The sequence below is a fragment of the Polistes fuscatus genome, unplaced genomic scaffold (assembly GCF_010416935.1).
Source record: "Polistes fuscatus isolate 324 unplaced genomic scaffold, CU_Pfus_HIC Scaffold1, whole genome shotgun sequence".
Lineage (NCBI taxonomy): Eukaryota > Metazoa > Arthropoda > Insecta > Hymenoptera > Vespidae > Polistes > Polistes fuscatus.
In genome coordinates this window covers 9705845-9718152 of record NW_025112997.1, presented here as the reverse complement: position 1 = coordinate 9718152, position 12308 = coordinate 9705845, and the positions used below count along the sequence as shown (strand labels likewise).

At 27.9% G+C, this 12308-nt stretch overlaps 1 protein-coding gene across 3 annotated transcripts in view; it reads left to right on the top strand.

Moving 5' to 3' along the window:
- The window catches only part of LOC122519926 (tyrosine-protein kinase transmembrane receptor Ror), a 375163-nt gene that overhangs the window by 316453 nt on the left and 46402 nt on the right, over positions 1–12308 (top strand). The window lies entirely within an intron of this gene.

Here is a 12308-nt window from a genome sequence, read left to right as displayed (position 1 = left end):
TACATTCTAAATGTAATAATACATACAGTTAGAAAATGTTGATAATTTGACAATTTTTTTTATAAAATTAAAATGAATTTACAATTAATATTAATGATTATATAATTCTATCTTGAAAAACTAATTAAATGTATATCAAGAAAATATTGCTAAAATTTACATTCTTAGTGCAATAATACGTACACTTAGGAAATGTTGATATTTTGATAATTTCTTTATGCAATTAAAAAATGAATTTAAAATTTATATTATTTATTATAATTCTAACTGCAAAGAATAATTAAATCTATGTCAAGAAAATATCAATTTGTCGTTGAGAATAAAACATGTATCATTAAAAGTGTTAATAATTTTTCTTTTTTTAAATTATAATAACTCATCATAGTGAATTTTTGTAAAATTACTAGTATTATTGCAACAAACAAGTATGATAATAAAATTATTGTTTGTTATATTATTTGACTTTTTGTTAGAAAAGTCTTTAGTAAACATATTTTTGTAAAAGATAGTAAAGGAAAATAACTATCCTATGATTTTCAATTCTTCCCTTCGACATCCTAAATTATTTTTTTCATACCATTATTTAACATTAAACTTGCAAGATAACAATTTCTTTAATTTTTCATATTTTTTTGTTTTTTTCTAACACAACAATCGTTTCGGTGTAAAAATCAATACAATATCTAAATGCTATTGTTACCGAGAAAATCCAAAAAAAGAAACAATATTAGTTATAATGAATTTACATACAAATCTACTTAAAAGTATAGAAATGAAATATTATTTATAAAAAAAAAAAAAGAAAAGAAAAGAAAACTTCGTGCCATAAGTTAAGTTTTATCGATGAAAATACCGCATTGTGCATAGCTTCGTTTGGTTCGTATCGCATGAACGAGCTGTACGAACATAGAATAGAATTCTCAAAGTTGGTCAAGAGCAACGAAACGGCAGAGAACTGTCCGATGCATGCACTCTCACAACTACTGAGAAACACTGGAAGGACTGAGTTAGTGGAACAAGGAAGGAAGATAAACCGAGTGGAAGCTTAAAGCGATTGTCAGAGACAACCCTATAAACTTCGAGTTGGTTCACCGTTGTGGCTTTTCCTGTGCGTCGACATGGCACTTTCAAAGAAGGGATGAAAAAGAGAGAGAGAAAGGAAGGAGAGAAAGAGAAGAAGAAATGAAGATTGAAAATAGCTCAACATCGATATCATCTCTTTCTCTCTTTCTCTAATCTTTCTCATCAAACAAGTAATCGTTGAAATTGCTTTCCGTTTCTGTCGAAGGATCAAGAAACAGGTTGACCAAACGAGTTTGCGATAGGGGCCAATCCTTTTAGATTATTCACGCGTTACTACGATAAATATACAGGGTGTTTCATGAATTCAATACTTTAGAAAAATATATCTAAACATTAAAACGAGTAATATATATAAATGATCATATAAACATAAGTGTATAACACTATATGTTTATGTTTTGTTGAATTTATGAATGATACAAAATTTTGAAATATCTGCATTCTTTTTCAACAAAAACTGCTTCACGTCTTATGAAGCACACTTTGATTTTATCTAATATTTGCAAATAATGTTTCTTATCCAGAAGGCACAAGAAAATTGTTTGCAATTGATGTCTCAGCATTAATGGTAGACATTGAATGTAGTATTGGTACATGGTTTTGTATGCTTTTTTAAAAACGATCAAAACATATTTCGTGTTGGCAATGAAAACGGAAATGAACACGAAACAAATCGATTGTCGATTTTTTTAAATTTTAATGGAATAAATAATATTATTTTAAATTATTAAAGGACACTTTTATGAAAGGGCATTTACTCGTTGGTTTGTTTTTTCTATATATTTACAGCAGCCTTAAGGTGAACGTCCTAAAGTTTTTAGTTTACTGCCATTGTCCTACTAAATATTTACGTTTTTATTTCTCCATCCTGTAGATAGATTGTTTTGTTGCTGTTCGACGCTTAGAAAAAATGAACTTTATATAAATTTCTGATCAAATTGAGAATCCACGAATTATCAAAACCTTAATTTTCTCAATTTTTGTTTTCTAGACTTAATCGCATTGGCTTCTACTTCCAGGCTTCTAGGCAACACATATCTCGAATATATGTTAATATAACAATGTTTAATTTTTTAGTTTAAAAATATACTCCCTTAAAATATTGACATCCATTTATAAAATTTCTGTACATTTCAATGCTAATAATATACATTCCTATAAGTACCAGTATATTTTTGTAAATGCAATAATATAAATTGCAGCAGTGTGTACGGAAAGTATCATAAAAAAAATTAAAATATAAAAAAAGACAGTTTCCACTCGATTTTCATAAATTTTCGGGCGAATGCTCTTTCCCCATCTCTGAGCTATCTAAGGAACAACCTTTTGACTAATATTAAATGCACTCCGGAAGATTTCTTGAATATGGGATAATAAAAATATCAATGTTTGTAATAACATGATCAAACAAAAATTTTTTCATTTGGAAAGAAACAGTAAATACTGTTCCCCATGAAACAAACATTGGACATCATCCTCGTCAAGATTAAACTTCCATCACAGTTCATTTAGGCCGCGATTGTTTAAGACCGGGAATCGAACTCGGGGACCTTCCGCTTTCCGAACGAAAGCTCTGCCACATGAGCTACGGAGACCTATTTTCATAACACTATATAAATAGACTTATAAATAAATATAACAAAATTTCTATAATATATATTTATTATATTTTATATAATTTGTAGAAAAGTTAATTTTCTGCTAACGAACTAAACACAATAATATATAAATGATCAAATAATATGCATACTTATCTTCTAAGAATAAATTGTTTATTAAAATAAAATATTCATAATTATCCGATATATTGTAGACATAAGACTAGTGTGTCGATAACGAATAATTACGGAAGAACTCGAGCGTTTCCGAAGATTTGAGAAAAGTTTGCGATAATTGTAATGGATAGTTTGATATTTTATGAAACCTATTATGTTAGATTCTTAAGTAATGGCTTATTAGATATTATGTACGGGATGTTTCATAAATGCATGTCAAAACTAAAGGATGAATATCTATTAAAATAAATAAAAAATGTCATATAAACACTCTCTGCAACAAATCCAGTAGTATACTAGTTTCCGAATTATGAATGATTAACGATTTTGAAATATTTACCTCTTATCAAACTATAAATAGTGTAGTAGCGATCAATAATCCTTTTGAAATCAACAAAATTGTTTTGTATTCTAATGCTGAAATGGCCGACATGTATTTCATTTAGTAACGTGCAAACGTAAATTGATTGGAAACATGTCAATTACAGAAAACTTTTCGAAACGTAGAATTTCGTATCATAGAATCATCAGAATAAACATCCATAACTTTGAAAATAAATATATATCGGTGATACGTTTATATAAAATTTTTTATTTGTTTCATTACGCGGATATATCTCTTAAAATATGAACATACGTTTATGAAACATCCTGTATAGAGCTTACATCTTACATTCGATTTAACCCACGGAAACGTAGCTACCTTCCTACCTACCCCTTTTGTATTGTGGTTGTTCAACGTTGAAAGTCTAAGCCGCTTTACTTTCGCACGAACTACTCGAACTCTTAAAACCTGATCTCGCATTGTACGGGCACGTAAGTAAGTATTATACTTACTTTAAATCGTTAACGATACATTTAGAGTATTTTATCAAACGAATCTTTCTTAATTACGTGAAATTCATTTCAATGATGATTGATCGACATTGAAATTTATTAACCAATGGTGAACATTAATTTTTCTCTTTCTGTCTGCATGTCTGTTTCTCTTTTTTAATTTCCATCATTTTACATGAAAAAAGATTATACTCGAATAACGTACGCGTTCGCGTACGCATATTTAACGGTATAATCAAGCTTATTCAAAAATTTATTCTCTTCTTTTTTGTTCCCTAACGCCACACCAGCTTTACCCGATTTTTCAACGATTTTAAATAATCCTGATTGAAATTCGCGATACGAGTATTAAAAAATTTCATTCAAAAAGAAAAAAAAGAATTTTTAAAAGTATACAAAGGTATTGGGTAAAACACTTTGAATAGGTAGAAAATAATTCATTTCAATTTGGAAAATGCGTATAGGTATTGGTAATTAATTAAATAATTAATTCAATTTGAACGAACCAACGATGCGTAAGGAATAACAGACAACACAATAGAGTCTGTGAGAAAGAGAGAGAAAGAGAAAGAGTCGATTAGCGAGATGCCGAAAATGCTTGATTTTCTCATGTATCTATGTGAAAGTATACGTAAATATATACAGGATGGTGATGCAACTTGTGCAGCTCTTTAACTTTCAAAATATATGTTGCAAAAAAAAATATTGTGTACAAAAATTATGCAACTTTCTTATAGGCCGAAGCGTTTCGGAAATTTGAAAGTCAACTTTGTTTTTTTAAATGGAATACTATATTTTTTATATCAAAATATGGAAGAATATCGAATTCTAAATAAAAAAGTATTGACTTTTATTAGCCCTAAACTTAATAGCTAAAGAGTAATTTCATTTCATTTCTTGAATATTTTCTTTACCTAATATCAAGTGTAAAAGAAAGTTTTCAAGAAATAAAGAAAAAATTTTCAAGAAATAAAGTAAAATAATTCTGATATAAAAAATATAGTATTCTATTTAAAAAAACAAAATTAACCTTCTAAAATCTCCGAAATACCAATAAAAACAAAACTGCACTACATAATGTACCCCTTTAAACCATGCAACCTTTGTACACACAAAATTTGTTCTTACAACGCATATTTTTTAAGTTATAGAGGTTCTCAAATTGCGTGACTACCCTGTATGTGTATATACGTATGTATATGTATGTGTATATTGTATATATTGTATATATGTTCACCTATCCGGTGGGTCGCTCATATTATGGCGGCTTGTCAGTCTGCTCTTGACACACGCCGAGCCAGTTCTCTTGTTTCGTATTGCTCTCTGGCCCGAAAGAGAGAAGGAGAAAGAGGGAGAAAGAGAGAGAGAGAGATAGAGAGAGATAGAGAGAGGAGAGAGAGAGATAGAGGGTGGAGAGGAATAGAGAAATTGAAATTTTGTTTAGACAATTTCGGATCGAGGGTTCGAGACCAAACGAGATCAGTTTAACACAAGGATATACTGGGTGACCTATTTTTTTCTAAAAATTTATTATATTTCGAGAAATATTGTATTTGAAAGAGAATAATGATTGTTGCTTATTGGATAGGTAAATTTTTCTTTTCTGTTTTTAATTTTTGAATTTTTCATTAGTATTTTAACCAATTAGTTGTGTAGTGACCTCTTTGAAAAGTGTGTTCCTAAAACGTGTCGTTTAGAGTATGTGTAATTGTTTGGGTTAGGTAAAAACGTAACGTGTAAGGAGTGAATCGCGAAACATATTTTTCAATACCGTTCGAACCATGAGAATCGTATTCGAAGATGTAAAAGAGATATTATAGCACATTCTTGAAGGCCATTAAAATGGCAAAAAAATCCCGAGATTATTTAAAAGGTATCGGTGCGACGAAACCTTCGGTCGATAGACCTTTCAAGTGGTGTCGACTTGCTAAGTAAACACATGCGTTCCTACCAAGAGAAACGATTTCCTTTATCCTGAATAAGTTTTTGCCGTTGTGTGTATGCATAGTCTCCACTACCACATTCACTAAAAACGTTAACCTTTTGCATCGGCGAACTATGGGGATGGACTTTCCTGCTATTGGATAATCAATCTAGGGAAGGGATGACGATCATCTTCTTCCTACAAAAACCCACGAAGCAACATCATTATCATCATTCGATCACATTATTCGATTACATTCATTCAATCATCATTGTTCGAGTCACTCTACATCACGAAGAACAACCCATTCGAAATCGCATCAGCTCCTGACGATGCAGCAGAACCAGTACCAAGAAATTAAACGTAAGCATCGTAGCAGCAAACCACCTATCGGCAAACAACGAATTCATCAAGCGGCACTTCTTCGGAGCATCGTTCAACAATATTCACAACGCTACAACAATCGACAACGGCAATCTCATCTACAACGGCATTTTTAGTGATAAATAAATAACGTAGTACCGATCAAGGCATCGGTCCTGCAACAGTTTGTAATATTGAATTAAGCTGTAATTTATAATGATTATTTTATTTTTTAATATTAAATTATTCCCTCTATTATACTAACATATTTGTTATATTTGTTTTTTTTTATATTATTTGTACGTGAAAGCAAAATTATAAATTATTTTGAATAGTGATTAGTTATAAATTATGTCTATTATTGTTGAATGATATTGAGTAAAGCAAAGTACAATACAAAATGGCACTTCTCAATATCTTCATTCTTTAAAAACATTGTTTTTTAATGATATAAAAAACACCTATCTTCCTGTAGGATTACTTTTTGATGATATAATCTAGAAAATTTGAAATTTTCTATACAATTGTTTATTTCGTATTTTGTAAATTCGGAATATATTGTTCTTTAACTCATCATATTTTTCAATCTAGTTTTTCAAAATATAGTTTCAAGATAATACAAAAAAAAAACAAATAAATCACTGTGTATACATCACACACACACGTGCGCGCACGCACACACACACATTTATATAACAGAAATCACTCTTAAAATTTACTGATAAAAAAGTTATTCGTGCAATCTAGATCGAATTATTTTTCAAAATATTTTCTTCTCGTTCGGAAGAACAAAACCAACTATATATGTATATACAAATGTACATATATATACGAACCAGTCAATCGTCTCGCAACGTAAAAACGACTATTGTGTAGATATGTATCCGTATTCTACGTATATTGAAAACGTAGCTATACACACATTCTTATTCACATAACCTATACACATTCCATATTTTTTTTACCCTACTTTTTTTTTTATCTTTTACTTCTACCATGTGAATGTTTTTATACTGTCAAAAGTATTTCGTGACTTGAACATGGAAAAACGAATGGACAAGTGGAACAGCAGAAACGAGTAGGTTGTACACGATTACAATAGCGTTCGATTTTATTGGATCTCTCTCTCTCTCTCTTACATGGAGAAATAAAGCGAACTAGGAAATGACTATACTAACACACACACACACACACACACATATATACAGATACAGATACACATATAGTATAGAATACTAAATGTATATTTTTACGAGGTACGTTACTAAGTACGACAGTTGCAACGAATGCATCGCATGATTCTACAGACATCGTCACGTTATATTTCTTTAGTTCTACTTCTAATACAGAATTCTAGTACGTTTCTAACATTTACAATAGAGACCATGGAGAGGAGGAGATAAAAGGAAAAATAAATGACCCTCGAACGACATTGAATGTTATTCCGTTAGAAATCGAACGAATTCTCGACCGATTTTTTGAATTTCTTTTACTGACAACGAAATAAAAGTCAATAAGCTTATCTAAAAACATTCGGTGATTTAAAAAAATTCAGACACTATACTATGAATAATTATATGACTTTGTATTTCAATTGTTTGTAAAGAATTCGTTCTGGTTGTTATTTTTAATAATAGTTTATTTATTATTTTTCATAAACATAATACTATTTTATTTTTAATTCTTATTTTTGTACATTTATCTTTAATAGGGTAAATGTGAATATTACTGCAATTAAAAATCATACGTCTTAAAAAACATATTTTGAATATTTAATAAATCATACCGCGACTCTTTATTCCTTTTTTTAAACAATAAATATTTAATATTATTTTAATAAAAAAAAGAAAGCTTTTAATATAATAATATATAAGTATTTCAATAAAATAAAAGGTAATTAATAAATAATATGGTATGCATGTATTGTTGCGATTTTCAATGACTTCTTGACAAATACTGCAGATTGAAAAATAAATAAAAAAAATATAAAGCAAAAAGAAAATACAGATCGGTAATAATTAAAATTTTATTATATTTGTGATTATTTTAAGTACGTGTGGTTACTCAAAGTTTTTTCAAGCAAAAAATAATTATGTTTTATTACAGTAACACCCACATTTACCCTAGTCCGTTTATGATTTTTGATAAGCATAATATGTTTTTATTTTAATTGTTATTTTTTACATTCTAAAACTACAATTAAAAAGTAATTACTTCGCTTAATGTATAAATTTAAAATTTTTCAAATTTCATTATATTGGAAAGTGGCATAAATTCATTTCCAGTTACAATAACATTGTTTCCATTAAACTAAATTCACAATTTTGAATACTACTTATAAATTTGAAATGCTCAAAATCTCGTAAATGCAAAATAAATTTATTATAATTACTATTATTTTTAAATATCGTAAAATGATATTTACTTAAATATCTCAAAATGAAGAAAAGTCTTTTCAATTTGTTGATTTAATTTAATATTATAATTATGTTAATAAATCTGATTAACACTTATCCTCCTTAATTTCAACCTAGACGAAAATTTCAACTCTAAAACTTTTGTAGATAAGAGTAAAAGAGAAAGTAAATGAGTAAGAGTTTTTGATTGTCACATTTATGAGACCGCAGAGAGCACTTAACTATTTCGGATAGCCAAAAACAGAATTACTCACCCTCCTTACCAGCTATACTTCCGAATTAGAGACTACGGTTAAAATTAACAACGGTGTAGAAATATATATATATATATATATTTTTAAACAAAATTAATTAAAAACATCTAAATTGGGCATTTTTAAATATATAACTATATTGAAAAGAAAATTTATTATTCTCGATATAATATATAAATTGCATTCTTATTATTTATATATAATAAATACATATTACATAAACAATTGATATACTAAAAGCAATATGGATTTACGAGCTTGTCGTCTTATAGATAAATATATTTATATTTTTTCTAACAATAAGATAAGCGATTAAAAGATATATGAAGAAAAAAAAATTAACATTTTATCATATTAAAATGATAACGAAGATTATATAAATTATTAATAATTAAATTGTGAATGTAAGGCAGGTAATAGTTTTTATACTGTGTGCATTCATCTTGATTCGGATCAAATTATATAGCGAATTTATTATTATATAGCTTATGCAGTTACATGCAATTGTTTATATAATTCTTTATAGGTATAGGTATATATATAATATTAAAGAAAGTATGTTGTCTACCTAACTTGATCATATAACATGTTAATCTATCACTCTATTGCTATTTCTATTGTAATGAAGCCTATTTAATGTATAAATGTAATATAATTTTATTATAAATAATCGTATATATAATATTCCAAAAAAATATATATTTTTTATATATTTTTCTACATGAATATATATATATTTCTACATAAAACGTTTGAGGAACAGCTGAACGCGAACTTGGCAATGCTGTGTGATAATTATACTTCGTTCAAGCCAAACGAGTCGCATCATTTATGCGAACTCCTTCCCGTCTGTTTCTCGTTAAGAGAACCGAAACCTATTATCTTTCTTTTACTTTTTTTTCCCCCTAACAAAAATAAATAACAAATATTTCATGTAAATGAAAAAAGAAAAAAAGAAAAATATCAAAAATTCTCATCTCGAACGATAAATCTTTACGTAGGTGGTGTCCACGTGTGTATGTAATATTCGTTGAATTTTTTTTACGTTAAAAACATATCATATTTCGTTAGATATTTCATTCATTCGTGTCGTGTACGTGTCAAGCAAAAACCGAACGACGGTAACCCATGATGATATGAGTATAAATAATAATAAACGATTTCAAAATAAATTAATCACGTATCTCTGGTCAATGTAATATGCCCTAGAGACATTTGTTTTAATTTATTTACTGCTTTATCTATGCATTTAATTTATTCTTACGATTTATATTTCAAAATGATTTTACGTCATATTTTTAATTATATAGGATGAGGAAAATTTAATATTTTTTATTATTATTAAATAGTGTTTCCAGATATATCTAATTATTAAAATAATTTTTTTACGTTACCCAGGCATGACTACAATTGATTTTTATAATTAGAGCCATAATTCATTACATATTTATAATATTTAAATCAATAAAGAGGAAGAGTTAATTGTTAGAATTGTTTTTCATTTTTAATGATTTTTGTTACGCAAATATTTCGAAAAATTCGTTATTAAATCATAATAGTACGTTAGTAATAGTTAAACATAATTGTGAAAAATTTGCATAATATTTTACTAATATGGAGCAATTAAAATTAAATAAAAGAGTTGTTTTTTACGTTGAAATTGTTCCAAGTACACGTTTCTTTTATGTTGCACCTATTATTTCGTTTCCGGACATTATTTAAAATACAAGAAGGTGCTTAGTTATATGTACGGATAATTATAACAGTGTACTAAGCTTAAAAATAAACTTTTACAATTTAATTTATAATATTTTAACAATTGTAATATGAAATAAGAATTAAAGAAAGGAAAATTAATTTTACGATATGTAAATAAATAATTTTATAATATAAAACAAATAATAAAATTAATTTTTCTCCAAACTTTTCATATTTAATCGTCTGTCATAATTAACGATAAATTTAATCAATCACATGATTGTCGATCTTTTTGTAACTTTCAGTAATGCTATGGTATATTTCAAGTACAAAAAGATTTGTTGGTAGTCCTAATATTAATGAATCATAATTAAGACGATTAGGATGAATCAGCATAGCAGAGGGATATGTTTTTGACCTGTAAGAGCGTGTGAGAATCCCAGGAGAACAAGCTTTGACTCCGTTTCCTCGTGTAATTACGTGACCGTATTTACACATCGGGGAACGTTAAATCGTAATAGAGAGAGAACTGCTGAACTGTTACATGGTTGCCGTGGTAATGAGTAATTCACCCTGAAAAGTTTAATATCGAGTTGGTTTGCCGATGTCAAGACCACATTCTCATCATATAATATGTAATACTCAAGTATATACAAATACTCTGTGTATACGTATAAACGGGTGAAGATTCAAACGATCATGGTGGTCCGTGCTTAGGCACGAGGCCAACTTATTAAACACAATGGTGTGAAAGATCACGTTGGCTTTTTACCCTCCTCCTTTACTTTTACGCGTCAGCCAATTTTCCTACAAAGTGCCAATTAAATTCACCGCCATTCCCTTTTTACAATCCTTCTTTTTCATTTTTTTTATTTTTTTGTATATTGATCAACCAACTTTAATGATGATATTCACAGACGAAAAGTGTTCAATAACGACTACTTTATCAACACTGGGAATTATTTATTTAACGTGAATATATATTAATCAAAATTAGTTAGCAAGATTATGCGTTTATTTGTTCTTTTTTTATTCTTATAATTTTTCCTTTTATTAATTATTCTCTCTATACAAAATTTGATAAAATATTATCTATACTTCGAAATTTCCTATTATTATGTTTTTTTTCTGAACAGAAAGAAAACAAATATATCAATCAAGGAATTGATATTTGAATTTATATACGAATAATTGATAAGATATAAATATAACAAAATGAAAACAAAAATTGAGAGCAAGTTTATGCATTTCTCAGTTTGTAATTTATACTATTTTGTTTTATTGCTAGATAAAATATTTACCAATACATATTAAACCCCTTTTCCATTTTACATCATACTCTAACTGTAATTTAAAAAAATATTTTTTAATTAATTTTTTATTTTTCCTATAAACACAAAAAAAAATAAGGAAAAATTGTTAAAGTTACATACATTGTCATAGCAATTGTTATTCAAATCTCATAAAAATTATCATTAAAAATAAAATTTAATTGCAAAAGAATATTTAATTTCAATTATTATTTTCATTTGGAATGTTTTTAATGAAAAAAAAAAGTTAAAGATTTTCTGCCATCTCTATTAAGATTAACGATCGTTGACTGTCTTTCTCTCTCTCTTTCCATTTTTATTGGCGTAACTAAATTTACATTAGTACTTGAATACTTTGAAAAAGTTTCCACGTCTATCTCCCGGATAATTATTATCATTGTTATTTAATATCTCTATAGAGGATGAGAAACGTCAAGAGTAAAGAGAATGATTTATTATAGAAGTATAACGAGACGACAAGCCAATTCTCGAGGCTAATCTTCTCTTGTTCGTAGGATGAAAGGGATAATCGAAAGGAACGGCCAAGTATTATCGTAGTTCGAATCAGTTTGTTCGCGTTTATGGATCCATTAAAAAAAAAATTCTAGAAGACAGAAAGAGAAAAAGAGAGAGAGAGAAAGAGACAA